Consider the following 27331-nt stretch of genomic DNA (forward strand, 5'->3'; position numbering starts at 1 on the left):
GTTCCGAAGCAGTAGAGCGACTAGATTCAGTTTGGGCACGGCGGCACTGCGGGTATGCGGTTCGCCCAGAATACGTTTTCTTTCATCGTGCAGTTCTTCGTTGGCCTGCTGCTTCACGCCTCGGCTGGGAGCACAGGACAGACCAACGCAATGCGGATGACACAATGGGTCTTCGACACAGATTTTCATGTTCCGCGTCATCGACTTCCCTCGGCTACAACGGCATACCACCAGGCCCACCTCGCTTAGCTTTCGCCGTAGAATTTAACTGTTCCAAAGCAGTAGAGCGACTAGATTCAGTTTGGGCACGGCGGCACTGCGGGTATGCGGTTCGCTCGAATCCATTTTCTTTCATCGTGCAGTTCTTCGTTGGCCTGCTGCTTCACGCCTCGGCTGTGAGCACAGGACAGACCAACGCAATCCGGAAGACACGGTGGGTCTTCGACACAGATTTCCATGTGCCGCGTCATCGACTTCCCTCGGCTACAACGGCATACAACCTGGCCCACCTTGCTTAGCTTTCGCCGTAGAATTTAAGTGTTCCGAAGCAGTAGAGCGAATAGATTCAGTTTGGGCACGGCGGCACTGCGGGTATGCGGTTCGCTCAGAATACGTTTTCTTTCATCGTGCAGTTCTTCGTTGGCCTGCTGCTTCACGCCTCGGCTGGGAGCACAGGACAGACCAACGCAATCCGGATGACACGATGGGTCTTCGACACAGATTTTCATGTTCCGCGTCATCGACCTCCCTCGGCTACAAAGGCATACCACCAGGCCCACCTTGCTTAGCTTCCGAAGTAGAATTTAACTGTTCCAAAGCAGTAGAGCGACTAGATCAGTTTGGGCACGACGGCACTGCGGGTATGCGGTTTGTTCAGAATACGTTTTCTTTCATCGTGCAGTTCTTCGTAGGCCTGCTGCTTCACGCCTCGGCTGGGAGCACAGGACAGACCAACGCAATCCGGATGACACGATGGGTCTTCGACAGAGGTTTCCATGTGCCGCGTCATCGACTTCCCACGGCTACAACGGCATACCACCTGGCCCACCTTGCTTAGCTTTCGCCGTAGAATTTAAGTGTTCCGAAGCAGTAGAGCGACTAGATTCAGTTTGGGCACGGCGGCACTGCGGGTATATGGTTCGCTCAGAATACGTTTTCTTTCATCGTGCAGTTCTTCGTTGGCCTGCTGCTTCACGCCTCGGCTGGGAGCACAGGACAGACCAACGCAATCCGGATGACACGATGGGTCTTGGACAGAGATTTCCATGTGCCGCGTCATCGACTTCCCTCGGCTACAACGGCATACCACCTGGCCCACCTTGCTTAGCTTTCGCCGTAGAATTTAAGTGTTCCGAAGCAGTAGAGCGACTAGATTCAGTTTGGGCACGGCGGCATTGCGGGTATGCGGTTCGCTCAGAATACGTTTTCTTTCATCGTGCAGTTCTTCGTTGGCCTGCTGCTTCACGCCTCGGCTGGGAGCACATGACAGACCAACGCAATGCGGATGACACGATGGGTCTTCGACACAGATTTCCATGTGCCGCGTGATCGACTTCCCTCGGCTACAACGGCATACCACCTCGCCCACCTTGCTTAGCTTTCGCCGTAGAATTTAAGTGTTCCGAAGCAGTAGAGCGACTAGGTTCAGTTTGGGCACGGCGGCACTGCGGGTATGCAGTTCGCTCAGAATACGTTTTCGCTCATCGTGCAGTTCTTCGTTGGCGTGCTGCTTCACGCCTCGGCTGGGGGCACAGGACAGACCAACGCAATCCGGATGACACGATGGGTCTTCGACACAGATTTTCATGTTCCGCGTCATCGACTTCCCTCGGCTACAACGGCATAACACCTTGCCCACCTTGCTTAGCTTTCGCCGTAGAATTTAACTGTTCCGAAGCAGTAGAGCGACTATATTCTGTTTGGGCACGGCGGCACTGCGGGTATGCGGTTCGCTCAGAATCCGTTTTCTTTCATTGTGCAGTTCTTCGTTGGCCTGCTGCTTCACGCATCGGCTGGGAGCACAGGACAGACCAACGCAATCCGGATGACACGATGGGTATTTGACACAGATTTCCATGTGCCGCGTCATCGACTTCCCTCGGCCACAATGGCATACCACCTGGCCCACCTTGCTTAGATTTCGCCGTAGAATTTAACTGTTCCGAAGCAGTTGAGCGACGAAATTAGGTTTGGGCACGGCGGCACTGCAGGTATGCGGTTTGCTCAGAATACGTTTTCTTTCATCGTGCAGTTCTTCGTTGGCCTGCTGCTTCACGCATCGGCTGGGAGCACAGGACAGACCAATGCAATCCGGATGACACGATGGGTCTTCGACACAGATTTCCATGCGCCGCGTCATCGACTTCCCTCGGCCACAATGGCATACCACCTGGCCCACCTTGCTTAGATTTCGCCGTAGAATTTAACTGTTCCGAAGCAGTAGAGCGACTAGGTTCAGTTTGGGCACGGCGGCACTGCGGGTATGCAGTTCGCTCAGAATACGTTTTCGCTCATCGTGCAGTTCTTCGTTGGCCTGCTGCTTCACGCCTCGGCTGGGGGCACAGGACAGACCAACGCAATCCGGATGACACGATGGGTCTTCGACACAGATTTCCATGTGCCGCGTCATCGACTTCCCTCGGCTACAACGGCATACCACCAGGCCCACCATGCTTAGCTTTCGAAGTAAAATTTAACTGTTCCGAAGCAGTAGAGCGACTAGATTCAGTTCGGGCACGGCGGCACTGGGGGTATGCGGTTCGCTCGAATCCATTTTCTTTCATCGTGCAGTTCTTCGTTGGCCTGCTGCTTCACGCCTCGGCTGGGAGCACAGGACAGAGCAACGCAATCCGGATGACACGATGGGTCTTCGACACAGATTTCCATGTGCCGCGTCATCGACTTCCCTCGGCTACAACGGCATACCACCTGGCCCACCTTGCTTAGCTTTCGCCGTAGAATTTAAGTGTTCCGAAGCAGTAGAGCGACTAGATTCAGTTTGGGCACGGCGGCACTGCGGGTATGCGGTTCGCCCAGAATACGTTTTCTTTCATCGTGCAGTTCTTCGTTGGCCTGCTGCTTCACGCCTCGGCTGGGAGCACAGGACAGACCAACGCAATCCGGATGACACGATGGGTCTTCGACACAGATTTCCATGTGCCGCGTCATCGACTTCCCTCGGCTACAACGGCATACCACCAGGCCCACCATGCTTAGCTTTCGAAGTAAAATTTAACTGTTCCGAAGCAGTAGAGCGACTAGATTCAGTTCGGGCACGGCGGCACTGGGGGTATGCGGTTCGCTCAGAATACGTTTTCTTTCATCGTGCAGTTCTTCGTTGGCCTGCTGCTTCACGCATTGGCTGGGAGCACAGGTTAGATTAATGCAATCCGGATGACACGATGGGTCTTCGACACATATTTCCATGTGCCGCGTCATCGACTTCCCTCGGCTACAACGGCATACCACCTGGCCCACCTTGCTTAGCTTTCGCCGTAGAATTTAACTGTTCCGAAGCAGTAGAGCGACTAGATTCAGTTTGGGCACGGCGGCACTGCAGGTATGCGGTTCGCTCAGAATACGTTTTATTTCATCGTGCAGTTCTTCGTTGCCCTGCTGCTTCATGCCTCGCCTGGGAGCACAGGACAGACCAACGCAATCCGGATGACACGATGGGTATTCGACACAGATTTCCATGTGCCGCGTCATCGACTTCCCTCGGCCACAATGGCATACCACCTGGCCCACCTTGCTTAGATTTCGCCGTAGAATTTAACTGTTCCGAAGCAGTTGAGCGACGAAATTAGGTTTGGGCACGGCGGCACTGCAGGTATGCGGTTCGCTCAGAATACGTTTTCTTTCATCGTGCAGTTCTTCGTTGGCCTGCTGCTTCACGCATCGGCTGGGAGCACATGACAGACCAACGCAATGCGGATGACACGATGGGTCTTCGACACAGATTTCCATGTGCCGCGTGATCGACTTCCCTCGGCTACAACGGCATACCACCTCGCCCACCTTGCTTAGCTTTCGCCGTAGAATTTAAGTGTTCCGAAGCAGTAGAGCGACTAGGTTCAGTTTGGGCACGGCGGCACTGCGGGTATGCAGTTCGCTCAGAATACGTTTTCGCTCATCGTGCAGTTCTTCGTTGGCCTGCTGCTTCACGCCTCGGCTGGGGGCACAGGACAGACCAACGCAATCCGGATGACACGATGGGTCTTCGACACAGATTTTCATGTTCCGCGTCATCGACTTCCCTCGGCTACAACGGCATAACACCTGGCCCACCTTGCTTAGCTTTCGCCGTAGAATTTAACTGTTCCGAAGCAGTAGAGCGACTATATTCTGTTTGGGCACGGCGGCACTGCGGGTATGCGGTTCGCTCAGAATCCGTTTTCTTTCATTGTGCAGTTCTTCGTTGGCCTGCTGCTTCACGCATCGGCTGGGAGCACAGGACAGACCAACGCAATCCGGATGACACGATGGGTATTCGACACAGATTTCCATGTGCCGCGTCATCGACTTCCCTCGGCCACAATGGCATACCACCTGGCCCACCTTGCTTAGATTTCGCCGTAGAATTTAACTGTTCCGAAGCAGTTGAGCGACGAAATTAGGTTTGGGCACGGCGGCACTGCAGGTATGCGGTTCGCTCAGAATACGTTTTCTTTCATCGTGCAGTTCTTCGTTGGCCTGCTGCTTCACGCATCGGCTGGGAGCACAGGACAGACCAATGCAATCCGGATGACACGATGGGTCTTCGACACAGATTTCCATGCGCCGCGTCATCGACTTCCCTCGGCCACAATGGCATACCACCTGGCCCACCTTGCTTAGATTTCGCCGTAGAATTTAACTGTTCCGAAGCAGTAGAGCGACTAGGTTCAGTTTGGGCACGGCGGCACTGCGGGTATGCAGTTCGCTCAGAATACGTTTTCGCTCATCGTGCAGTTCTTCGTTGGCCTGCTGCTTCACGCCTCGGCTGGGGGCACAGGACAGACCAACGCAATCCGGATGACACGATGGGTCTTCGACACAGATTTCCATGTGCCGCGTCATCGACTTCCCTCGGCTACAACGGCATACCACCAGGCCCACCATGCTTAGCTTTCGAAGTAAAATTTAACTGTTCCGAAGCAGTAGAGCGACTAGATTCAGTTCGGGCACGGCGGCACTGGGGGTATGCGGTTCGCTCGAATCCATTTTCTTTCATCGTGCAGTTCTTCGTTGGCCTGCTGCTTCACGCCTCGGCTGGGAGCACAGGACAGAGCAACGCAATCCGGATGACACGATGGGTCTTCGACACAGATTTCCATGTGCCGCGTCATCGACTTCCCTCGGCTACAACGGCATACCACCTGGCCCACCTTGCTTAGCTTTCGCCGTAGAATTTAAGTGTTCCGAAGCAGTAGAGCGACTAGATTCAGTTTGGGCACGGCGGCACTGCGGGTATGCGGTTCGCCCAGAATACGTTTTCTTTCATCGTGCAGTTCTTCGTTGGCCTGCTGCTTCACGCCTCGGCTGGGAGCACAGGACAGACCAACGCAATCCGGATGACACGATGGGTCTTCGACACAGATTTCCATGTGCCGCGTCATCGACTTCCCTCGGCTACAACGGCATACCACCAGGCCCACCATGCTTAGCTTTCGAAGTAAAATTTAACTGTTCCGAAGCAGTAGAGCGACTAGATTCAGTTCGGGCACGGCGGCACTGGGGGTATGCGGTTCGCTCAGAATACGTTTTCTTTCATCGTGCAGTTCTTCGTTGGCCTGCTGCTTCACGCATTGGCTGGGAGCACAGGTTAGATTAATGCAATCCGGATGACACGATGGGTCTTCGACACATATTTCCATGTGCCGCGTCATCGACTTCCCTCGGCTACAACGGCATACCACCTGGCCCACCTTGCTTAGCTTTCGCCGTAGAATTTAACTGTTCCGAAGCAGTAGAGCGACTAGATTCAGTTTGGGCACGGCGGCACTGCAGGTATGCGGTTCGCTCAGAATACGTTTTATTTCATCGTGCAGTTCTTCGTTGCCCTGCTGCTTCATGCCTCGCCTGGGAGCACAGGACAGACCAACGCAATCCGGATGACACGGTGGGTCTTCGACACAGATTTCCATGTGCCGCGGCATCGACTTCCCTCGGCTACAACGGCATACCAATTGGCCCACCTTGCTTAGCTTTCGCCGTAGAATTTAATTGTTCCGAAGCAGTAGAGCGACTAGATTCAGTTTGGGCACGGCGGCACTGCGGGTATGCGGTTCGCTCGGAATCCGTTTTCTTTCATCGTGAAGTTCTTCGTTGGCCTGCTACTTCACGCCTCGCTGGGAGCACAGGACAGACCAACGTAATCCGGATGACACGATGGGTCTTCGACACAGATTTCCATGTGCCGCGTCATCGACTTCCCTCGGGTACAACGGCATACCACCTGGCCCACCTTGCTTAGCTTTCGCCGTAGAATTTAAGTGTTCCGAAGCAGTAGAGCGACTAGATTCAGTTTGGGCACGGCGGCACTGCGGGTATGCGGTTCACCCAGAATACGTTTTCTTTCATCGTGCAGTTCTTCGTTGGCCTGCTGCTTCACGCCTCGGCTGGGAGCACAGGACAGACCAACGCAATCCGGATGACACAATGGGTCTTCGACACAGATTTTCATGTTCCGCGTCATCGACTTCCCTCGGCTACAACGGCATACCACCAGGCCCACCTTGCTTAGCTTTCGCCGTAGAATTTAACTGTTCCAAAGCAGTAGAGCGTCTAGATTCAGTTTGGGCACGGCGGCACTGCGGGTATGCGGTTCGCTCGAATCCATTTTCTTTCATCGTGCAGTTCTTCGTTGGCCTGCTGCTTCACGCCTCGGCTGGGAGCACAGGACAGAGCAACGCAATCCGGATGACACGATGGGTCTTCGACACAGATTTCCATGTGCCGCGTCATCGACTTCCCTCGGCTACAACGGCATACCACCTGGCCCACCTTGCTTAGCTTTCGCCGTAGAATTTAAGTGTTCCGAAGCAGTAGAGCGACTAGATTCAGTTTGGGCACGGCGGCACTGCGGGTATGCGGTTCGCCCAGAATACGTTTTCTTTCATCGTGCAGTTCTTCGTTGGCCTGCTGCTTCACGCCTCGGCTGGGAGCACAGGACAGACCAACGCAATGCGGATGACACAATGGGTCTTCGACACAGATTTTCATGTTCCGCGTCATCGACTTCCCTCGGCTACAACGGCATACCACCAGGCCCACCTCGCTTAGCTTTCGCCGTAGAATTTAACTGTTCCAAAGCAGTAGAGCGACTAGATTCAGTTTGGGCACGGCGGCACTGCGGGTATGCGGTTCGCTCGAATCCATTTTCTTTCATCGTGCAGTTCTTCGTTGGCCTGCTGCTTCACGCCTCGGCTGGGAGCACAGGACAGACCAACGCAATCCGGATGACACGATGGGTCTTCGACACAGATTTTCATGTTCCGCGTCATCGACCTCCCTCGGCTACAAAGGCATACCACCAGGCCCACCTTGCTTAGCTTCCGAAGTAGAATTTAACTGTTCCAAAGCAGTAGAGCGACTAGATCAGTTTGGGCACGACTGCACTGCGGGTATGCGGTTTGTTCAGAATACGTTTTCTTTCATCGTGCAGTTCTTCGTAGGCCTGCTGCTTCACGCCTTGGCTGGGAGCACAGGACAGACCAACGCAATCCGGATGACACGATGGGTCTTCGACAGAGGTTTCCATGTGCCGCGTCATCGACTTCCCTCGGCTACAACGGCATACCACCTGGCCCACCTTACTTAGCTTTCGCCGTAGACTTTAACTGTTCCAAAGCAGCAGAGCGACTAGATTCAGTTTGGGCACGGTGGCACTGCGGGTATGCGGTTCGCTCAGAATACGTTTTCTTTCATCGTGCAGTTCTTCGTAGGCCTGCTGCTTCACGCCTCGGCTGGGAGCACATGACAGACCAACGCAATCCGGATGACACGATGGGTCTTAGACACAGATTTCCATGTGCCGCGTGATCGACTTCCCTCGGCTACAACGGCATACCACCTGGCCCACCTTGCTTAGCTTTCGCCGTAGAATTTAAGTGTTCCGAAGCAGTAGAGCGACTAAGTTCAGTTTGGGCACGGCGGCACTGCGGGTATGCGGTTCGCTCAGAATACGTTTTCTTTCATCGTGCAGTTCTTCGTTGGCCTGCTGCTTCACGCCTCGGCTGGGGGCACAGGACAGACCAACGCAATCCGGATGACACGATGGGTCTTCGACACAGATTTTCATGTTCCGCGTCATCGACTTCCCTCGGCTACAACGGCATACCACCAGGCCCACCTTGCTTAGCTTTCGCCGTAGAATTTAACTGTTCCAAAGCAGTAGAGCGACTAGATTCAGTTTGGGCACGGCGGCACTGCGGGTATGCGGTTCACTCAGAATACGTTTTCTTTCATCGTGCAGTTCTTCGTTGGCCTGCTGCTTCACACCTCGGCTGGGAGTACAGGACAGACCAACGCAATCCGGATGACACGGTGGGTCTTCGACACAGATTTTCATGTGCCGCGTCATCGACTTCCCTCGGGTACAACGGCATACCACCTGGCCCACCTTGCTAAGCTTTCGCCATAGAATTTAAGTGTTCCGAAGCAGTAGAGCGACTAGATTCAGTTTGGGCACGGCGGCACTGCGGGTATGCGGTTCACCCAGAATACGTTTTCTTTCATCGTGCAGTTCTTCGTTGGCCTGCTGCTTCACGCCTCGGCTGGGAGCACAGGACAGAGCAACGCAATCCGGATGACACGATGGGTCTTCGACACAGATTTTCATGTTCCGCGTCATCGACTTCCCTCGGCTACAACGGCATACCACCAGGCCCACCTTGCTTAGCTTTCGCCTTAGAATTTAACTGTTCCGAAGCAGTAGAGCGAATAGATTCAGTTTGGGCACGACGGCACTGCGGGTATGCGGTTCGCTCAGAATACGTTTTCTTTCATCGTGCAGTTCTTCGTAGGCCTGCTGCTTCACGCCTCGGCTGGGAGCACATGACAGACCAACGCAATCCGGATGACACGATGGGTCTTCGACAGAGATTTCCATGTGCCGCGTCATCGACTTCCCTCGGCTACAACGGCATACCACCTGGCCCACCTTGCTTAGCTTTCGCCGTAGAATTTAAGTGTTCCGAAGCAGTAGAGCGACTAGATTCAGTTTGGGCACGGCGGCACTGCGGGTATATGGTTCGCTCAGAATACGTTTTCTTTCATCGTGCAGTTCTTCGTTGGCCTGCTGCTTCACGCCTCGGCTGGGAGCACAGGACAGACCAACGCAATCCGGATGACACGATGGGTCTTCGACACAGATTTCCATGTGCCGCGTGATCGACTTCCCTCGGCTACAACGGCATACCACCAGGCCCACCATGCTTAGCTTTCGAAGTAAAATTTAACTGTTCCGAAGCAGTAGAGCGACTAGATTCAGTTCGGGCACGGCGGCACTGGGGGTATGCGGTTCGCTCAGAATACGTTTTCTTTCATCGTGCAGTTCTTCGTTGGCCTGCTGCTTCACGCATTGGCTGGGAGCACAGGCTAGATCAATGCAATCCGGATGACACGATGGGTCTTCGACACATATTTCCATGTGCCGCGTCATCGACTTCCCTCGGCTACAACGGCATACCACCTGGCCCACCTTGCTTAGCTTCCGCCGTAGAATTTAACTGTTCCGAAGCAGTAGAGCGACTAGATTCAGTTTGGGCACGGCGGCACTGCAGGTATGCGGTTCGCTCAGAATACGTTTTATTTCATCGTGCAGTTCTTCGTTGGCCTGCTGCTTCATGCCTCGCCTGGGAGCACAGGACAGACCACGCAATCCGGATGACACGGTGGGCCTTCGACACAGATTTCCATGTGCCGCGGCATCGACTTCCCTCGGCTACAACGGCATACCAATTGGCCCACCTTGCTTAGCTTTCGCCGTAGAATTTAATTGTTCCGAAGCAGTAGAGCGACTAGATTCAGTTTGGGCACGGCGGCACTGCGGGTATGCGGTTCGCTCGGAATCCGTTTTCTTTCATCGTGCAGTTCTTCGTTGGCCTGCTACTTCACGCCTCGCTGGGAGCACAGGACAGACCAACGTAATCCGGATGACACGATGGGTCTTCGACACAGATTTCCATGTGCCGCGTCATCGACTTCCCTCGGGTACAACGGCATACCACCTGGCCCACCTTGCTTAGCTTTCGCCGTAGAATTTAAGTGTTCCGAAGCAGTAGAGCGACTAGATTCAGTTTGGGCACGGCGGCACTGCGGGTATGCGGTTCACCCAGAATACGTTTTCTTTCATCGTGCAGTTCTTCGTTGGCCTGCTGCTTCACGCCTCGGCTGGGAGCACAGGACAGACCAACGCAATCCGGATGACACAATAGGTCTTCGACACAGATTTTCATGTTCCGCATCATCGACTTCCCTCGGCTACAACGGCATACCACCAGGCCCACCTTGCTTAGCTTTCGCCGTAGAATTTAACTGTTCCAAAGCAGTAGAGCGACTAGATTCAGTTTGGGCACGGCGGCACTGCTGGTATGCGGTTCGCTCGAATCCATTTTCTTTCATCGTGCAGTTCTTCGTTGGCCTGCTGCTTCACGCCTCGGCTGGGAGCACAGGACAGAGCAACGCAATCCGGATGACACGATGGGTCTTCGACACAGATTTCCATGTGCCGCGTCATCGACTTCCCTCGGCTACAACGGCATACCACCTGGCCCACCTTGCTTAGCTTTCGCCGTAGAATTTAAGTGTTCCGAAGCAGTAGAGCGACTAGATTCAGTTTGGGCACGGCGGCACTGCGGGTATGCGGTTCGCCCAGAATACGTTTTCTTTCATCGTGCAGTTCTTCGTTGGCCTGCTGCTTCACGCCTCGGCTGGGAGCACAGGACAGACCAACGCAATCCGGATGACACGATGGGTCTTCGACACAGATTTCCATGTGCCGCGTCATCGACTTCCCTCGGCTACAACGGCATACCACCAGGCCCACCATGCTTAGCTTTCGAAGTAAAATTTAACTGTTCCGAAGCAGTAGAGCGACTAGATTCAGTTCGGGCACGGCGGCACTGGGGGTATGCGGTTCGCTCAGAATACGTTTTCTTTCATCGTGCAGTTCTTCGTTGGCCTGCTGCTTCACGCATTGGCTGGGAGCACAGGTTAGATTAATGCAATCCGGATGACACGATGGGTCTTCGACACATATTTCCATGTGCCGCGTCATCGACTTCCCTCGGCTACAACGGCATACCACCTGGCCCACCTTGCTTAGCTTTCGCCGTAGAATTTAACTGTTCCGAAGCAGTAGAGCGACTAGATTCAGTTTGGGCACGGCGGCACTGCAGGTATGCGGTTCGCTCAGAATACGTTTTATTTCATCGTGCAGTTCTTCGTTGCCCTGCTGCTTCATGCCTCGCCTGGGAGCACAGGACAGACCAACGCAATCCGGATGACACGGTGGGTCTTCGACACAGATTTCCATGTGCCGCGGCATCGACTTCCCTCGGCTACAACGGCATACCAATTGGCCCACCTTGCTTAGCTTTCGCCGTAGAATTTAATTGTTCCGAAGCAGTAGAGCGACTAGATTCAGTTTGGGCACGGCGGCACTGCGGGTATGCGGTTCGCTCGGAATCCGTTTTCTTTCATCGTGAAGTTCTTCGTTGGCCTGCTACTTCACGCCTCGCTGGGAGCACAGGACAGACCAACGTAATCCGGATGACACGATGGGTCTTCGACACAGATTTCCATGTGCCGCGTCATCGACTTCCCTCGGGTACAACGGCATACCACCTGGCCCACCTTGCTTAGCTTTCGCCGTAGAATTTAAGTGTTCCGAAGCAGTAGAGCGACTAGATTCAGTTTGGGCACGGCGGCACTGCGGGTATGCGGTTCACCCAGAATACGTTTTCTTTCATCGTGCAGTTCTTCGTTGGCCTGCTGCTTCACGCCTCGGCTGGGAGCACAGGACAGACCAACGCAATCCGGATGACACAATGGGTCTTCGACACAGATTTCCATGTGCCGCGTCATCGACTTCCCTCGGCTACAACGGCATACCACCTGGCCCACCTTGCTTAGCTTTCGCCGTAGAATTTAAGTGTTCCGAAGCAGTAGAGCGACTAGATTCAGTTTGGGCACGGCGGCACTGCGGGTATATGGTTCGCTCAGAATACGTTTTCTTTCATCGTGCAGTTCTTCGTTGGCCTGCTGCTTCACGCCTCGGCTGGGAGCACAGGACAGACCAACGCAATCCGGATGACACGATGGGTCTTCGACACAGATTTCCATGTGCCGCGTGATCGACTTCCCTCGGCTACAACGGCATACCACCAGGCCCACCATGCTTAGCTTTCGAAGTAAAATTTAACTGTTCCGAAGCAGTAGAGCGACTAGATTCAGTTCGGGCACGGCGGCACTGGGGGTATGCGGTTCGCTCAGAATACGTTTTCTTTCATCGTGCAGTTCTTCGTTGGCCTGCTGCTTCACGCATTGGCTGGGAGCACAGGCTAGATCAATGCAATCCGGATGACACGATGGGTCTTCGACACATATTTCCATGTGCCGCGTCATCGACTTCCCTCGGCTACAACGGCATACCACCTGGCCCACCTTGCTTAGCTTCCGCCGTAGAATTTAACTGTTCCGAAGCAGTAGAGCGACTAGATTCAGTTTGGGCACGGCGGCACTGCAGGTATGCGGTTCGCTCAGAATACGTTTTATTTCATCGTGCAGTTCTTCGTTGGCCTGCTGCTTCATGCCTCGCCTGGGAGCACAGGACAGACCACGCAATCCGGATGACACGGTGGGCCTTCGACACAGATTTCCATGTGCCGCGGCATCGACTTCCCTCGGCTACAACGGCATACCAATTGGCCCACCTTGCTTAGCTTTCGCCGTAGAATTTAATTGTTCCGAAGCAGTAGAGCGACTAGATTCAGTTTGGGCACGGCGGCACTGCGGGTATGCGGTTCGCTCGGAATCCGTTTTCTTTCATCGTGCAGTTCTTCGTTGGCCTGCTACTTCACGCCTCGCTGGGAGCACAGGACAGACCAACGTAATCCGGATGACACGATGGGTCTTCGACACAGATTTCCATGTGCCGCGTCATCGACTTCCCTCGGGTACAACGGCATACCACCTGGCCCACCTTGCTTAGCTTTCGCCGTAGAATTTAAGTGTTCCGAAGCAGTAGAGCGACTAGATTCAGTTTGGGCACGGCGGCACTGCGGGTATGCGGTTCACCCAGAATACGTTTTCTTTCATCGTGCAGTTCTTCGTTGGCCTGCTGCTTCACGCCTCGGCTGGGAGCACAGGACAGACCAACGCAATCCGGATGACACAATAGGTCTTCGACACAGATTTTCATGTTCCGCATCATCGACTTCCCTCGGCTACAACGGCATACCACCAGGCCCACCTTGCTTAGCTTTCGCCGTAGAATTTAACTGTTCCAAAGCAGTAGAGCGACTAGATTCAGTTTGGGCACGGCGGCACTGCTGGTATGCGGTTCGCTCGAATCCATTTTCTTTCATCGTGCAGTTCTTCGTTGGCCTGCTGCTTCACGCCTCGGCTGGGAGCACAGGACAGAGCAACGCAATCCGGATGACACGATGGGTCTTCGACACAGATTTCCATGTGCCGCGTCATCGACTTCCCTCGGCTACAACGGCATACCACCTGGCCCACCTTGCTTAGCTTTCGCCGTAGAATTTAAGTGTTCCGAAGCAGTAGAGCGACTAGATTCAGTTTGGGCACGGCGGCACTGCGGGTATGCGGTTCGCCCAGAATACGTTTTCTTTCATCGTGCAGTTCTTCGTTGGCCTGCTGCTTCACGCCTCGGCTGGGAGCACAGGACAGACCAACGCAATCCGGATGACACGATGGGTCTTCGACACAGATTTCCATGTGCCGCGTCATCGACTTCCCTCGGCTACAACGGCATACCACCAGGCCCACCATGCTTAGCTTTCGAAGTAAAATTTAACTGTTCCGAAGCAGTAGAGCGACTAGATTCAGTTCGGGCACGGCGGCACTGGGGGTATGCGGTTCGCTCAGAATACGTTTTCTTTCATCGTGCAGTTCTTCGTTGGCCTGCTGCTTCACGCATTGGCTGGGAGCACAGGTTAGATTAATGCAATCCGGATGACACGATGGGTCTTCGACACATATTTCCATGTGCCGCGTCATCGACTTCCCTCGGCTACAACGGCATACCACCTGGCCCACCTTGCTTAGCTTTCGCCGTAGAATTTAACTGTTCCGAAGCAGTAGAGCGACTAGATTCAGTTTGGGCACGGCGGCACTGCAGGTATGCGGTTCGCTCAGAATACGTTTTATTTCATCGTGCAGTTCTTCGTTGCCCTGCTGCTTCATGCCTCGCCTGGGAGCACAGGACAGACCAACGCAATCCGGATGACACGGTGGGTCTTCGACACAGATTTCCATGTGCCGCGGCATCGACTTCCCTCGGCTACAACGGCATACCAATTGGCCCACCTTGCTTAGCTTTCGCCGTAGAATTTAATTGTTCCGAAGCAGTAGAGCGACTAGATTCAGTTTGGGCACGGCGGCACTGCGGGTATGCGGTTCGCTCGGAATCCGTTTTCTTTCATCGTGAAGTTCTTCGTTGGCCTGCTACTTCACGCCTCGCTGGGAGCACAGGACAGACCAACGTAATCCGGATGACACGATGGGTCTTCGACACAGATTTCCATGTGCCGCGTCATCGACTTCCCTCGGGTACAACGGCATACCACCTGGCCCACCTTGCTTAGCTTTCGCCGTAGAATTTAAGTGTTCCGAAGCAGTAGAGCGACTAGATTCAGTTTGGGCACGGCGGCACTGCGGGTATGCGGTTCACCCAGAATACGTTTTCTTTCATCGTGCAGTTCTTCGTTGGCCTGCTGCTTCACGCCTCGGCTGGGAGCACAGGACAGACCAACGCAATCCGGATGACACAATGGGTCTTCGACACAGATTTTCATGTTCCGCGTCATCGACTTCCCTCGGCTACAACGGCATACCACCAGGCCCACCTTGCTTAGCTTTCGCCGTAGAATTTAACTGTTCCAAAGCAGTAGAGCGTCTAGATTCAGTTTGGGCACGGCGGCACTGCGGGTATGCGGTTCGCTCGAATCCATTTTCTTTCATCGTGCAGTTCTTCGTTGGCCTGCTGCTTCACGCCTCGGCTGGGAGCACAGGACAGAGCAACGCAATCCGGATGACACGATGGGTCTTCGACACAGATTTCCATGTGCCGCGTCATCGACTTCCCTCGGCTACAACGGCATACCACCTGGCCCACCTTGCTTAGCTTTCGCCGTAGAATTTAAGTGTTCCGAAGCAGTAGAGCGACTAGATTCAGTTTGGGCACGGCGGCACTGCGGGTATGCGGTTCGCCCAGAATACGTTTTCTTTCATCGTGCAGTTCTTCGTTGGCCTGCTGCTTCACGCCTCGGCTGGGAGCACAGGACAGACCAACGCAATGCGGATGACACAATGGGTCTTCGACACAGATTTTCATGTTCCGCGTCATCGACTTCCCTCGGCTACAACGGCATACCACCAGGCCCACCTCGCTTAGCTTTCGCCGTAGAATTTAACTGTTCCAAAGCAGTAGAGCGACTAGATTCAGTTTGGGCACGGCGGCACTGCGGGTATGCGGTTCGCTCGAATCCATTTTCTTTCATCGTGCAGTTCTTCGTTGGCCTGCTGCTTCACGCCTCGGCTGTGAGCACAGGACAGACCAACGCAATCCGGAAGACACGGTGGGTCTTCGACACAGATTTCCATGTGCCGCGTCATCGACTTCCCTCGGCTACAACGGCATACAACCTGGCCCACCTTGCTTAGCTTTCGCCGTAGAATTTAAGTGTTCCGAAGCAGTAGAGCGAATAGATTCAGTTTGGGCACGGCGGCACTGCGGGTATGCGGTTCGCTCAGAATACGTTTTCTTTCATCGTGCAGTTCTTCGTTGGCCTGCTGCTTCACGCCTCGGCTGGGAGCACAGGACAGACCAACGCAATCCGGATGACACGATGGGTCTTCGACACAGATTTTCATGTTCCGCGTCATCGACCTCCCTCGGCTACAAAGGCATACCACCAGGCCCACCTTGCTTAGCTTCCGAAGTAGAATTTAACTGTTCCAAAGCAGTAGAGCGACTAGATCAGTTTGGGCACGACGGCACTGCGGGTATGCGGTTTGTTCAGAATACGTTTTCTTTCATCGTGCAGTTCTTCGTAGGCCTGCTGCTTCACGCCTCGGCTGGGAGCACAGGACAGACCAACGCAATCCGGATGACACGATGGGTCTTCGACAGAGGTTTCCATGTGCCGCGTCATCGACTTCCCACGGCTACAACGGCATACCACCTGGCCCACCTTGCTTAGCTTTCGCCGTAGAATTTAAGTGTTCCGAAGCAGTAGAGCGACTAGATTCAGTTTGGGCACGGCGGCACTGCGGGTATATGGTTCGCTCAGAATACGTTTTCTTTCATTGTGCAGTTCTTCGTTGGCCTGCTGCTTCACGCATCGGCTGGGAGCACAGGACAGACCAACGCAATCCGGATGACACGATGGGTATTCGACACAGATTTCCATGTGCCGCGTCATCGACTTCCCTCGGCCACAATGGCATACCACCTGGCCCACCTTGCTTAGATTTCGCCGTAGAATTTAACTGTTCCGAAGCAGTTGAGCGACGAAATTAGGTTTGGGCACGGCGGCACTGCAGGTATGCGGTTCGCTCAGAATACGTTTTCTTTCATCGTGCAGTTCTTCGTTGGCCTGCTGCTTCACGCATCGGCTGGGAGCACAGGACAGACCAATGCAATCCGGATGACACGATGGGTCTTCGACACAGATTTCCATGCGCCGCGTCATCGACTTCCCTCGGCCACAATGGCATACCACCTGGCCCACCTTGCTTAGATTTCGCCGTAGAATTTAACTGTTCCGAAGCAGTTGAGCGACGAAATTCAGTTTGGGCACGGCGGCACTGCAGGTATGCGGTTCGCTCAGAATACGTTTTCTTTCATCGTGCAGTTCTTCGTTGGCCTGCTGCTTCACGCCTCGGCTGTGAGCACAGGACAGACCAACGCAATCCGGATGACACGATGGGTCTTCGACACAGATTTCCATGTGCCGCGTCATCGACTTCCCTCGGCTACAACGGCATACCACCTGGCCCACCTTGCTTAGCTTTCGCCGTAGAATTTAAGTGTTCCGAAGCAGTAGAGCGACTAGATTCAGTTTGGGCACGGCGGCACTGCGGGTATGCGGTTCGCCCAGAATACGTTTTCTTTCATCGTGCAGTTCTTCGTTGGCCTGCTGCTTCACGCCTCGGCTGGGAGCACAGGACAGACCAACGCAATCCGGATGACACAATGGGTCTTCGACACAGATTTTCATGTTCCGCGTCATGGAATTCCATCGGCTACAACGGCATACCACCAGGCCCACCTTGCTTAGCTTTCGCCGTAGAATTTAAGTGTTCCGAAGCAGTAGAGCGACTAGATTTATTTTGGGCACGGCGGCACTGCGGGTATGCGGTTCGCTCGAATCCATTTTCTTTCATCGTGCAGTTCTTCGTTGGCCTGCTGCTTCACGCCTCGGCTGGGAGCACAGGACAGACCAACGCAATCCGGATGACACGATGGGTCTTCGACACAGATTTTCATGTTCCGCGTCATCGACTTCCCTCGGCTACAACGGCATACCACCAGGCCCACCTTGCTTAGCTTTCGCCTTAGAATTTAACTGTTCCGAAGCAGTAGAGCGAATAGATTCAGTTTGGGCACGACGGCACTGGGGGTATGCGGTTCGCTCAGAATACGTTTTCTTTCATCGTGCAGTTCTTCGTAGGCCTGCTGCTTCATGCCTCGGCTGGGAGCACAGGACAGACCAACGCAATCCGGATGACACGGTGGGTCTTCGACACAGATTTCCATGTGCCGCGTCATCGACTTCCCTCGGCTACAACGGCATACCACCTGGCCCACCTTACTTAGCTTTCGCCATAGACTTTAACTGTTCCAAAGCAGTAGAGCGACTAGATTCAGTTTGGGCACGGCGGCACTGGGGGTATGCGGTTCGCTCAGAATCCGTTTTCTTTCATCGTGCAGTTCTTCGTTGGCCTGCTGCTTCACGCATTGGCTGGAAGCACAGGTTAGATCAACGCAATCCGGATGACACGATAGGTCTTCGACACATATTTCCATGTGCCGCGTCATCGACTTCCCTCGGCTACAACGGCATACCACCTGGCCCACCTTGCTTAGCTTTCGCCGTAGAATTTAACTGTTCCGAAGCAGTAGAGCGACTAGATTCAGTTTGGGCACGGCGGCACTGCAAGTATGAGGTTCGCTCAGAATACGTTTTCTTTCATCGTGCAGTTCTTCGTTGGCCTGCTGCTTCATGCCTCGGCTGGGAGCACAGGACAGACCAACACAATCCGGATGACACGGTGGGTCTTCGACACAGATTTCCATGTGCCGCGTCATCGACTTCCCTCGGCTACAACGGCATACCACCTGGCCCACCTTGCTTAGCTTTCGCTGTAAAATTTAATTGTTCCGAAGCAGTAGAGCGACTAGATTCAGTTTGGGCACGGCGGCACTGCGAATATGCGGTTCGCTCGGAATCCGTTTTCTTCCATCGTGCAGTTCTTCGTTGGCCTGCTACTTGACGCCTCGCTGGGAGCACAGGACAGACCAACGTAATCCGGATGACACGATGGGTCTTCGACACAGATTTCCATGTGCCGCGTCATCGACTTCCCTCGGCTACAACGGCATACCGCCTGGCCCACCTTGCTTAGCTTTCGCCGTAGAATTTAACTGTTCCGAAGTAGTAGAGCGACTAGATTCAGTTTGGGCACGGCGGCACTGCGGGTATGCGGTTCGCTCAGAATACGTTTTCTTTCATCGTGCAGTTCTTCGTTGGCCTGCTGTTTCACGCCTCGGCTGGTAGCACTGGACAGACCAACGTAATCCGGATGACACTATGGGTCTTCGACAAAGACTTCGATGTGCCGCGTCATCGACTTCCCTCGGCTACAACGGCATACCACCTGGCCCACCTTACTTAGCTTTCGCCGTAGACTTTAACTGTTCCAAAGCAGCAGAGCGACTAGATTCAGTTTGGGCACGGTGGCACTGCGGGTATGCGGTTCGCTCAGAATACGTTTTCTTTCATCGTGCAGTTCTTCGTAGGCCTGCTGCTTCACGCCTCGGCTGGGAGCACATGACAGACCAACGCAATCCGGATGACACGATGGGTCTTAGACACAGATTTCCATGTGCCGCGTGATCGACTTCCCTCGGCTACAACGGCATACCACCTGGCCCACCTTGCTTAGCTTTCGCCGTAGAATTTAAGTGTTCCGAAGCAGTAGAGCGACTAAGTTCAGTTTGGGCACGGCGGCACTGCGGGTATGCGGTTCGCTCAGAATACGTTTTCTTTCATCGTGCAGTTCTTCGTTGGCCTGCTGCTTCACGCCTCGGCTGGGGGCACAGGACAGACCAACGCAATCCGGATGACACGATGGGTCTTCGACACAGATTTTCATGTTCCGCGTCATCGACTTCCCTCGGCTACAACGGCATACCACCAGGCCCACCTTGCTTAGCTTTCGCCGTAGAATTTAACTGTTCCAAAGCAGTAGAGCGACTAGATTCAGTTTGGGCACGGCGGCACTGCGGGTATGCGGTTCACTCAGAATACGTTTTCTTTCATCGTGCAGTTCTTCGTTGGCCTGCTGCTTCACACCTCGGCTGGGAGCACAGGACAGACCAACGCAATCCGGATGACACGGTGGGTCTTCGACACAGATTTTCATGTGCCGCGTCATCGACTTCCCTCGGGTACAACGGCATACCACCTGGCCCACCTTGCTAAGCTTTCGCCATAGAATTTAAGTGTTCCGAAGCAGTAGAGCGACTAGATTCAGTTTGGGCACGGCGGCACTGCGGGTATGCGGTTCACCCAGAATACGTTTTCTTTCATCGTGCAGTTCTTCGTTGGCCTGCTGCTTCACGCCTCGGCTGGGAGCACAGGACAGAGCAACGCAATCCGGATGACACGATGGGTCTTCGACACAGATTTTCATGTTCCGCGTCATCGACTTCCCTCGGCTACAACGGCATACCACCAGGCCCACCTTGCTTAGCTTTCGCCTTAGAATTTAACTGTTCCGAAGCAGTAGAGCGAATAGATTCAGTTTGGGCACGACGGCACTGCGGGTATGCGGTTCGCTCAGAATACGTTTTCTTTCATCGTGCAGTTCTTCGTAGGCCTGCTGCTTCACGCCTCGGCTGGGAGCACATGACAGACCAACGCAATCCGGATGACACGATGGGTCTTCGACAGAGATTTCCATGTGCCGCGTCATCGACTTCCCTCGGCTACAACGGCATACCACCTGGCCCACCTTGCTTAGCTTTCGCCGTAGAATTTAAGTGTTCCGAAGCAGTAGAGCGACTAGATTCAGTTTGGGCACGGCGGCACTGCGGGTATATGGTTCGCTCAGAATACGTTTTCTTTCATCGTGCAGTTCTTCGTTGGCCTGCTGCTTCACGCCTCGGCTGGGAGCACAGGACAGACCAACGCAATCCGGATGACACGATGGGTCTTCGACACAGATTTCCATGTGCCGCGTGATCGACTTCCCTCGGCTACAACGGCATACCACCAGGCCCACCATGCTTAGCTTTCGAAGTAAAATTTAACTGTTCCGAAGCAGTAGAGCGACTAGATTCAGTTTGGGCACGGCGGCACTGCAGGTATGCGGTTCGCTCAGAATACGTTTTCTTTCATCGTGCAGTTCTTCGTTGGCCTGCTGCTTCACGCCTCGGCTGTGAGCACAGGACAGACCAACGCAATCCGGATGACACGATGGGTCTTCGACACAGATTTCCATGTGCCGCGTCATCGACTTCCCTCGGCTACAACGGCATACCACCTGGCCCACCTTGCTTAGCTTTCGCCGTAGAATTTAAGTGTTCCGAAGCAGTAGAGCGACTAGATTCAGTTTGGGCACGGCGGCACTGCGGGTATGCGGTTCGCCCAGAATACGTTTTCTTTCATCGTGCAGTTCTTCGTTGGCCTGCTGCTTCACGCCTCGGCTGGGAGCACAGGACAGACCAACGCAATCCGGATGACACAATGGGTCTTCGACACAGATTTTCATGTTCCGCGTCATGGAATTCCATCGGCTACAACGGCATACCACCAGGCCCACCTTGCTTAGCTTTCGCCGTAGAATTTAAGTGTTCCGAAGCAGTAGAGCGACTAGATTTATTTTGGGCACGGCGGCACTGCGGGTATGCGGTTCGCTCGAATCCATTTTCTTTCATCGTGCAGTTCTTCGTTGGCCTGCTGCTTCACGCCTCGGCTGGGAGCACAGGACAGACCAACGCAATCCGGATGACACGATGGGTCTTCGACACAGATTTTCATGTTCCGCGTCATCGACTTCCCTCGGCTACAACGGCATACCACCAGGCCCACCTTGCTTAGCTTTCGCCTTAGAATTTAACTGTTCCGAAGCAGTAGAGCGAATAGATTCAGTTTGGGCACGACGGCACTGGGGGTATGCGTTTCGCTCAGAATACGTTTTCTTTCATCGTGCAGTTCTTCGTAGGCCTGCTGCTTCATGCCTCGGCTGGGAGCACAGGACAGACCAACGCAATCCGGATGACACGGTGGGTCTTCGACACAGATTTCCATGTGCCGCGTCATCGACTTTCCTCGGCTACAACGGCATACCACCTGGCCCACCTTACTTAGCTTTCGCCATAGACTTTAACTGTTCCAAAGCAGTAGAGCGACTAGATTCAGTTTGGGCACGGCGGCACTGGGGGTATGCGGTTCGCTCAGAATCCGTTTTCTTTCATCGTGCAGTTCTTCGTTGGCCTGCTGCTTCACGCATTGGCTGGAAGCACAGGTTAGATCAACGCAATCCGGATGACACGATAGGTCTTCGACACATATTTCCATGTGCCGCGTCATCGACTTCCCTCGGCTACAACGGCATACCACCTGGCCCACCTTGCTTAGCTTTCGCCGTAGAATTTAACTGTTCCGAAGCAGTAGAGCGACTAGATTCAGTTTGGGCACGGCGGCACTGCAAGTATGAGGTTCGCTCAGAATACGTTTTCTTTCATCGTGCAGTTCTTCGTTGGCCTGCTGCTTCATGCCTCGGCTGGGAGCACAGGACAGACCAACACAATCCGGAAGACACGGTGGGTCTTCGACACAGATTTCCATGTGCCGCGTCATCGACTTCCCTCGGCTACAACGGCATACCACCTGGCCCACCTTGCTTAGCTTTCGCTGTAAAATTTAATTGTTCCGAAGCAGTAGAGCGACTAGATTCAGTTTGGGCACGGCGGCACTGCGAATATGCGGTTCGCTCGGAATCCGTTTTCTTCCATCGTGCAGTTCTTCGTTGGCCTGCTACTTGACGCCTCGCTGGGAGCACAGGACAGACCAACGTAATCCGGATGACACGATGGGTCTTCGACACAGATTTCCATGTGCCGCGTCATCGACTTCCCTCGGCTACAACGGCATACCGCCTGGCCCACCTTGCTTAGCTTTCGCCGTAGAATTTAACTGTTCCGAAGTAGTAGAGCGACTAGATTCAGTTTGGGCACGGCGGCACTGCGGGTATGCGGTTCGCTCAGAATACGTTTTCTTTCATCGTGCAGTTCTTCGTTGGCCTGCTGTTTCACGCCTCGGCTGGGAGCACTGGACAGACCAACGTAATCCGGATGACACTATGGGTCTTCGACAAAGACTTCGATGTGCCGCGTCATCGACTTCCCTCGGCTACAACGGCATACCACCTGGCCCACCTTACTTAGCTTTCGCCGTAGACTTTAACTGTTCCAAAGCAGCAGAGCGACTAGATTCAGTTTGGGCACGGTGGCACTGCGGGTATGCGGTTCGCTCAGAATACGTTTTCTTTCATCGTGCAGTTCTTCGTAGGCCTGCTGCTTCACGCCTCGGCTGGGAGCACATGACAGACCAACGCAATCCGGATGACACGATGGGTCTTAGACACAGATTTCCATGTGCCGCGTGATCGACTTCCCTCGGCTACAACGGCATACCACCTGGCCCACCTTGCTTAGCTTTCGCCGTAGAATTTAAGTGTTCCGAAGCAGTAGAGCGACTAAGTTCAGTTTGGGCACGGCGGCACTGCGGGTATGCGGTTCGCTCAGAATACGTTTTCTTTCATCGTGCAGTTCTTCGTTGGCCTGCTGCTTCACGCCTCGGCTGGGGGCACAGGACAGACCAACGCAATCCGGATGACACGATGGGTCTTCGACACAGATTTTCATGTTCCGCGTCATCGACTTCCCTCGGCTACAACGGCATACCACCAGGCCCACCTTGCTTAGCTTTCGCCGTAGAATTTAACTGTTCCAAAGCAGTAGAGCGACTAGATTCAGTTTGGGCACGGCGGCACTGCGGGTATGCGGTTCACTCAGAATACGTTTTCTTTCATCGTGCAGTTCTTCGTTGGCCTGCTGCTTCACACCTCGGCTGGGAGCACAGGACAGACCAACGCAATCCGGATGACACGGTGGGTCTTCGACACAGATTTTCATGTGCCGCGTCATCGACTTCCCTCGGGTACAACGGCATACCACCTGGCCCACCTTGCTAAGCTTTCGCCATAGAATTTAAGTGTTCCGAAGCAGTAGAGCGACTAGATTCAGTTTGGGCACGGCGGCACTGCGGGTATGCGGTTCACCCAGAATACGTTTTCTTTCATCGTGCAGTTCTTCGTTGGCCTGCTGCTTCACGCCTCGGCTGGGAGCACAGGACAGAGCAACGCAATCCGGATGACACGATGGGTCTTCGACACAGATTTTCATGTTCCGCGTCATCGACTTCCCTCGGCTACAACGGCATACCACCAGGCCCACCTTGCTTAGCTTTCGCCGTAGAATTTAACTGTTCCAAAGCAGTAGAGCGACTAGATTCAGTTTGGGCACGGCGGCACTGCTGGTATGCGGTTCGCTCGAATCCATTTTCTTTCATCGTGCAGTTCTTCGTTGGCCTGCTGCTTCACGCCTCGGCTGGGAGCACAGGACAGAGCAACGCAATCCGGATGACACGATGGGTCTTCGACACAGACTTCCATGTGCCGCGTCATCGACTTCCCTCGGCTACAACGGCATACCACCTGGCCCACCTTGCTTAGCTTTCGCCGTAGAATTTAAGTGTTCCGAAGCAGTAGAGCGACTAGATTCAGTTTGGGCACGGCGGCACTGCGGGTATGCGGTTCGCCCAGAATACGTTTTCTTTCATCGTGCAGTTCTTCGTTGGCCTGCTGCTTCACGCCTCGGCTGGGAGCACAGGACAGACCAACGCAATCCGGAAGACACGATGGGTCTTCGACACAGATTTCCATGTGCCGCGTCATCGACTTCCCTCGGCTACAACGGCATACCACCAGGCCCACCATGCTTAGCTTTCGAAGTAAAATTTAACTGTTCCGAAGCAGTAGAGCGACTAGATTCAGTTCGGGCACGGCGGCACTGGGGGTATGCGGTTCGCTCAGAATACGTTTTCTTTCATCGTGCAGTTCTTCGTTGGCCTGCTGCTTCACGCATTGGCTGGGAGCACAGGTTAGATTAATGCAATCCGGATGACACGATGGGTCTTCGACACATATTTCCATGTGCCGCGTCATCGACTTCCCTCGGCTACAACGGCATACCACCTGGCCCACCTTGCTTAGCTTTCGCCGTAGAATTTAACTGTTCCGAAGCAGTAGAGCGACTAGATTCAGTTTGGGCACGGCGGCACTGCAGGTATGCGGTTCGCTCAGAATACGTTTTATTTCATCGTGCAGTTCTTCGTTGCCCTGCTGCTTCATGCCTCGCCTGGGAGCACAGGACAGACCAACGCAATCCGGATGACACGGTGGGTCTTCGACACAGATTTCCATGTGCCGCGGCATCGACTTCCCTCGGCTACAACGGCATACCAATTGGCCCACCTTGCTTAGCTTTCGCCGTAGAATTTAATTGTTCCGAAGCAGTAGAGCGACTAGATTCAGTTTGGGCACGGCGGCACTGCGGGTATGCGGTTCGCTCGGAATCCGTTTTCTTTCATCGTGAAGTTCTTCGTTGGCCTGCTACTTCACGCCTCGCTGGGAGCACAGGACAGACCAACGTAATCCGGATGACACGATGGGTCTTCGACACAGATTTCCATGTGCCGCGTCATCGACTTCCCTCGGGTACAACGGCATACCACCTGGCCCACCTTGCTTAGCTTTCGCCGTAGAATTTAAGTGTTCCGAAGCAGTAGAGCGACTAGATTCAGTTTGGGCACGGCGGCACTGCGGGTATGCGGTTCACCCAGAATACGTTTTCTTTCATCGTGCAGTTCTTCGTTGGCCTGCTGCTTAACGCCTCGGCTGGGAGCACAGGACAGACCAACGCAATCCGGATGACACAATGGGTCTTCGACACAGATTTTCATGTTCCGCGTCATCGACTTCCCTCGGCTACAACGGCATACCACCAGGCCCACCTTGCTTAGCTTTCGCCGTAGAATTTAACTGTTCCAAAGCAGTAGAGCGTCTAGATTCAGTTTGGGCACGGCGGCACTGCGGGTATGCGGTTCGCTCGAATCCATTTTCTTTCATCGTGCAGTTCTTCGTTGGCCTGCTGCTTCACGCATTGGCTGGGAGCACAGGTTAGATCAACGCAATCCGGATGACACGATAGGTCTTCGACACATATTTCCATGTGCCGCGTCATCGACTTCCCTCGGCTACAACGGCATACCACCTGGCCCACCTTGCTTAGCTTTCGCCGTAGAATTTAACTGTTCCGAAGCAGTAGAGCGACTAGATTCTGTTTGGGCACGGCGGCACTGCAAGTGTGAGGTTCGCTCAGAATACGTTTTCTTTCATCGTGCAGTTCTTCGTTGGCCTGCTGCTTCACGCCTCGGCTGGGAGCACAGGACAGACCAACGCAATCCGGATGACACAATGGGTCTTCGACACAGATTTTCATGTTCCGCGTCATCGACTTCCCTCGGCTACAACGGCATACCACCAGGCCCACCTCGCTTAGCTTTCGCCGTAGAATTTAACTGTTCCAAAGCAGTAGAGCGACTAGATTCAGTTTGGGCACGGCGGCACTGCGGGTATGCGGTTCGCTCGAATCCATTTTCTTTCATCGTGCAGTTCTTCGTTGGCCTGCTGCTTCACGCCTCGGCTGTGAGCACAGGACAGACCAACGCAATCCGGAAGACACGGTGGGTCTTCGACACAGATTTCCATGTGCCGCGTCATCGACTTCCCTCGGCTACAACGGCATACAACCTGGCCCACCTTGCTTAGCTTTCGCCGTAGAATTTAAGTGTTCCGAAGCAGTAGAGCGAATAGATTCAGTTTGGGCACGGCGGCACTGCGGGTATGCGGTTCGCTCAGAATACGTTTTCTTTCATCGTGCAGTTCTTCGTTGGCCTGCTGCTTCACGCCTCGGCTGGGAGCACAGGACAGACCAACGCAATCCGGATGACACGATGGGTCTTCGACACAGATTTTCATGTTCCGCGTCATCGACCTCCCTCGGCTACAAAGGCATACCACCAGGCCCACCTTGCTTAGCTTTCGAAGTAGAATTTAACTGTTCCAAAGCAGTAGAGCGACTAGATCAGTTTGGGCACGACGGCACTGCGGGTATGCGGTTTGTTCAGAATACGTTTTCTTTCATCGTGCAGTTCTTCGTAGGCCTGCTGCTTCACGCCTCGGCTGGGAGCACAGGACAGACCAACGCAATCCGGATGACACGATGGGTCTTCGACAGAGATTTCCATGTGCCGCGTCATCGACTTCCCTCGGCTACAACGGCATACCACCTGGCCCACCTTGCTTAGCTTTCGCCGTAGAATTTAAGTGTTCCGAAGCAGTAGAGCGACTAGATTCAGTTTGGGCACGGCGGCACTGCGGGTATATGGTTCGCTCAGAATACGTTTTCTTTCATCGTGCAGTTCTTCGTTGGCCTGCTGCTTCACGCCTCGGCTGGGAGCACAGGACAGACCAACGCAATCCGGATGACACGATGGGTCTTGGACAGAGATTTCCATGTGCCGCGTCATCGACTTCCCTCGGCTACAACGGCATACCACCTGGCCCACCTTGCTTAGCTTTCGCCGTAGAATTTAAGTGTTCCGAAGCAGTAGAGCGACTAGATTCAGTTTGGGCACGGCGGCATTGCGGGTATGCGGTTCGCTCAGAATACGTTTTCTTTCATCGT

This window comes from Amblyomma americanum, chromosome 9 (assembly GCF_052857255.1).
Source record: "Amblyomma americanum isolate KBUSLIRL-KWMA chromosome 9, ASM5285725v1, whole genome shotgun sequence".
Classification (NCBI taxonomy): domain Eukaryota; kingdom Metazoa; phylum Arthropoda; class Arachnida; order Ixodida; family Ixodidae; genus Amblyomma; species Amblyomma americanum.